Raw genomic sequence first — 5,582 nt, 5'->3', positions numbered from 1 at the left:
TGTAATTGATTCTTTCGGTTTTATTTGATAGTTTTATTAGTGAGAGAAAGGTAGATGTTTTAAAGTTTTTTTTTTTTTGTGTGTGTGTGTGCGTGCGTGAGTAGGTGGGGTGTGAGCCATCGTGCATACGTGTCATTTCAATTACATACCACCTTCACCGCGTTATTTAGTGACAGGGAAAACCGCAATGACAACCAACATAACGGTGGAAAATAAATAACCTGACATTTCAACTTTCTTTTATGTTAAACTGCAATAAAAACCTTTCTTCTTTTCCCTTCCAACCCTTTCCCTTTCCCTCACTCCCTTTCCTCTTACCCTGACCTTCCCTTTCCGTACAAGAACCAAACCGTGTACTGACCTCCCTTTCCTTTCACCAGCGTATCTCTTTCCTTTCTCGACCACCTTTCTTCCCTCTACTGACCACTTCCTCCCTCCCACGACGTCCAGTAGATGCATGACGGCCTTGTGGCGCCCCGCGGGTCACCGGAGATCAAGGCAACGAGGGCCATCAACGTTTAAAAAAATTCTTCACACCTCAACCATAGAAGGACGAAGGCGATGAAGAGAAATGCACAAGGAAGACAGACAGGTGAAAGGGAGTATATAGAGGCTCGAAAAAGACGAAGGTAATTAATGTAAGGACTGCCAAGGTGAGATGGGGGAAGTTATGGCTAGAGGGTACATTTGTTTAGGATCAAGACTGGGAAAAGACAAGTAACAGTAATAGAGAGAAGGCACGTCAAGGTGAAGTAAAAGGGAGAGGAGACTCTTGGTAAGTATCAAAGAAAGGAGAGAGAGAGAGAGAGAGAGAGAGAGAGAGAGAGAGAGAGAGAGAGAGAGAGAGAGAGAGAGAGAGAGAGAGAGAGAGAGAGAGAGAGAGAGAGAGAGAGAGAGAGAGAGAGAGAGAGAGAGAGAGAGAGAGAGAGAGAGAGAGAGAGAGAGAGAGAGAGAGAATCTTCCTTGGCAAATATTAAAGATAAAAAACCAATCTCTAAAAGAACTGAGAATAAAAGAAAGACAAATTATGCAAAGAAAACATGGAACAAGTTAATATTAAGTGCTTATCTGAGTGTAGAAATAAGACAAGGAAGTAACTGGAGAGAAAATAAACCCTTGGTACTCATATAAAACCGAATGAGGTGCTGTGTAAACATTATGCAGGTTTTAGAAATGGAAACTCATGCTTAATTGCCGCCCCCGCCACCAGAGGGCCGCGTGGAGGTCTCAAGATGAATATACCGGAAGAGCTCGGTTCCCTGCGAAGGCTGAAAATGACTCGTGCAAAATAAAAAGGGGATATCCTGTTAATGTTTCTTGAGGAGTGTTCACCGCAGCCCCGCCCAGCCTCCCCCCAACATACCTGCCTGTTCTCACCTCGCCTGTCTGGCTGTCCTATTCCCGTCCCCCACACCTGATCTTTAACGTTCTCTCCAACACCTGTCTACACCATACACCGCCACCTGTCCACACCTGCACACACCACACATCATGTCCGCCGTCACCATAAATCACACCTGTCTTGCCTCTCTTTGTTTCCTCTCTCTCTCTCTCTCTCTCTCTCTCTCTCTCTCTCTCTCTCTCTCTCTCTCTCTCTCTCTCTCTCTCTCTCTCTCTCTCACAAACACACACACACACACACACACACACACACACAAGAGTACAAATATATATCCAATACTCATGAAACATAGCAATCTCTCTCTCTCTCTCTCTCTCTCTCTCTCTTCGGGGGGCGTGTTAAGCTGGTGTAATTTGCTGACTCACTCACTCTGTCACTCCACCACTCACTCAAACGCATCTACTCGCTACTTATCCACGAGGCGGTAAATTAGGAGTCATTCCACGTGGCCTTCAACTCACGTCCCTCCCCCAAAAACAACCCTGCGGAGGACCCTGACTTGGGGACGCTCAGGGTGACTCCAGGCACGACCTCCACACCATCAAAACAAATAAATTAAAAAGTAAAAGGATAAAAGATATAAAGACGAGATAATGGTGAGTAGTGAGATTCGAACCCTGCCAGCCGACGCCCAGGTAAAGGTAAAGCTAAGATCACGTTGAGCATCGCAGGATTTCCGCCGGGTTTGGTTGTTGGCTGGTTGTTCGGAGGCCTTGTGACGTCAGGGTGTTATTAGTGAGTGGCTGTGTTGCTGTGTTGGTGTGTTGCTGTGTTGGTTTGTTGATTTGTTCATGTCTTGGTGTGTTGGTGTGTTGCAGTGTTGTGCTGGTGTGTTGGTATTGTTGTAATCTCACGTAGCTAAGTTTATTCATTTACCGTCTCTGTTTGTAACCTAACGCATGTAACTACACTTATCTAACTTGTTTTCCTTACCCTACTTTCTAACTTTCTACTATCTATTTCTTTCTAATGTAAGCTAACTTTCTCCCAACTTCACATTCAAATTTCAATCACATCTGTTTTCTAATACAATCTAATTACATATAACTTCTTTTTTTTTAACTCTAACTAAGCATTATCAAATTGTTCTAATATACCTCAACTTCATCTAACGTATCCAATCTAACCAAACTAGTACAATCACCATCACAACCACCACCACAACCACCACTACCACCACCACCACCGCGCAACAGGTGAGGCGTTCAGGTGTCCAGGCAGCACCACACTCGGACGCAGATAAAGTTCCTAGTAACACACCAGTACAGGTAAATCTCCCCTCGTAAACCTGCCACGCGTCACCTCTCTCGCCCTTCCCCATCTCCCCTCACTCTCTCTCTTCCTCACGCTAGCAGGGAGGCAATGATTTATTACCCCACCCACCCCCCCAAAAAAAAAAATAAATAAAAAAGCACTGTGTTTACGTGACGTCTCTGAGTACCTGGAGAAGAGAGGCGGAAACGAGTAGCACTGTGGGAGAGGTAGGATAGAGAGTGAGAGTAAGGGAGTGGAGTAAGAAAGTCAGGGATATGTGTTGGAGTGTTTGAGGAAGAATGTAAAGGTGAGGGAATGAGAGCGTAAGTGTATGCAAGGATGTAAAGATGATAAAGGGAGTGAAATAACGAGGTAATGTAAAGAAATGAGAGGAATGAGGAAGTGTGAGGTAAATTGTGAGAGTGTAATGGTCAGGTGTAGGTGTGAGGGACTGGGGTGTATGAAGGGCTGTAAAGATGTTAGAGAGTAAGAATCTAAGGATGTGAAAGCGTGAATGAGGGAATGAGGAAGCGTGAGGCAGTCAGGGTGTGAGGGAGTGAGGGGAAGCTTGACACTCTCTATGATCACCACGCACCCTACGCACTCTAGCGGCAGTGATGCAAACTAGTCTTGCATACACAATGTCATGTTCTTGCCACATGAACCAAAAAAGAAAAAAGACTAAACTTAATAAATATTTCTTATAATTACAAAGGGGGGAAAAAGTATAACACCTCCAGGCAAGGTTAGCGAGTATCATCAATTATATGCTTGCGATATAGAGAAAAACTATGAATATGTATGTAAGAAAGGAAGAAAGAAAAACATAACTATTTATAAGGGCTTGGTTACGCTGCATGAACTCAATCAGGCGCCACAATCACTAGAGCCACCAGGTCGCCGCGCAGAAAACTAATTGCAAAAGTATCGATACAATCACGCAATTAGCACCTGAATGGTACCTGCCGCGCTGTCAAAATCGAGTTATTAAATGCCATAAAAAAAGGGGATGAAATCAACTCCTCGTATCAAGATGTGCCCTTATTATAAACTCTCCCTTTAAGCCACTACAGACATGGACGCAAAAAAAAAAAGTGACGTACCGCGCTCACTCTCATTATGTTTGGTGTTTTTCTCCTCAATTTTATAGTTCTGTGGTACATTAAGAGTCTACCAGTCGTCGGATTTTGCTGCGAGGCTGTCAGCTGATCAGGGGACGCAAGACTGAGGAAAAACAAAGCACAATAAAAGAAAAATAAAAGGTTATTCGAATGCTGAGTACCAATATACGTCTTTCACCCCACTAGTACTCCTGACGAAAGCTTCAAAATGTTTCTACGAGACGTCTGATTTGATCTTTTGCTCCTTTCTGTTACTTATTTTTACTCCTGACCATCTTTCGTTCGAGGAAGAAAGCTAAAGAGAAAACTGTTTACCTTTGTCTAGTATAAAATCGTTTCTTTTCTTAATAAACATCTCGTGGGGGTTGGTGAGAACGCAAACGAACTGACACACACACACACACACACACACACACACACACACACACACCCTGATCCCACCACCACCACCCCTTATGGTCCTCCTTCCGGCCAGATCCAGTACACCCACATACCAGACACGGCGCGGCGGTGACCAGCAACTAACCCACCACGGCCAGCCCCCTTCCTCCCTAGACACTGCGGCGCCCTTCGCTCACACACACACACACACACACACACACACACACACACACACACACACACACACACACACAAGCAGCACTATAGCTTTCTTTCTTCTCTGATTAAAAAGTTGCAATATTTCTGACCTTCCCTTCTTGATACGTCTATTTACACAAGCATCATCAACTACTTAAGTGTTGCAAAGCCGATAACAAACACAGGCCCACTCCTTCACACAAGCACTCAAGGACGGACACACACACACACACACACACACACACACATATATACACACACACGGGGTAGGGGCGACTCTCAAAAGGTTACGTATAAGAAGGTTGTGTTTAGTAGCGTGGACAATATCGTCATTACTGTTTATTTTTTCTTTTTATGCATAACACCTTCCTGTGACAAGAAGCGATCAAGGGCTGTTGTTATGGGAGGCTGGACTGAGAGGGTTGGCCTGGGAGGAACTTCCTGGAGCGAGGTTAGCTATTCAGTTTTGTATCTTTTTTAATATTCTTGAGTACGGTCTTCCATGATTTTTTTTTCTATTTATGTTTAAGTATTTATGTTTGTTTTGTTTTTATCTGTTTGTCTATCTGTTCGTCTTTCAGTTTAGGGATTGATTTTTGTATTTTCTCATTTTTCAAGTCTTAGTTTTTGTTTCTAGTATCCTTTTCTGTGTATTAGTACGTGTGTATGTTTGCTTTTGTCTTCCTATACGTCTGTCTGCTTATCGAATTGTCTGCCGCCATGTGCTAGTGCGTCCATCACTGTCTATCTATCTCCCGCTCTCTATCTCTCTCTCTCTATACCTGTCTCGGGTCAGCACCGCCACCATCACCACCGCCTTCAACAGGTAGATTCTATTAGGGCAGGTGACCCACTCAGACTTGCCACCTGGAATGGGTACGCACACTCACACGCACACACATACTCTTCCTCCTCCTCCTCCTCCTCCTCCTCCTCCTCCTCCTCCTCCTCCCTTCCCTCCTCTCCAGTGTTGCCAGATGTTGTCCACTCTACCAACACATTTCTTACCTCATCATCTTCCCTGACAACAGAAAAATCACCCGACATTTCTAACATTTATAGATTAGACCAACTCCTTCAGTATTCAATGTACATAGCTCGTGTGTCCTTGTGTGTGTGCATGTGTGTGTGCATGTGTGTGTGTGTGTGTGTGTGTGTGTGTGTGTGTGTGTGTGTGTGTGTGTGTGTGTGTGTGTGTGTGTGTGTGTGTGTGTGTGTGTGTGTGT

Source organism: Portunus trituberculatus, chromosome 50 (assembly GCF_017591435.1).
Source record: "Portunus trituberculatus isolate SZX2019 chromosome 50, ASM1759143v1, whole genome shotgun sequence".
Taxonomy (NCBI): domain Eukaryota; kingdom Metazoa; phylum Arthropoda; class Malacostraca; order Decapoda; family Portunidae; genus Portunus; species Portunus trituberculatus.
Note: the sequence above shows the minus strand (reverse complement) of the source record.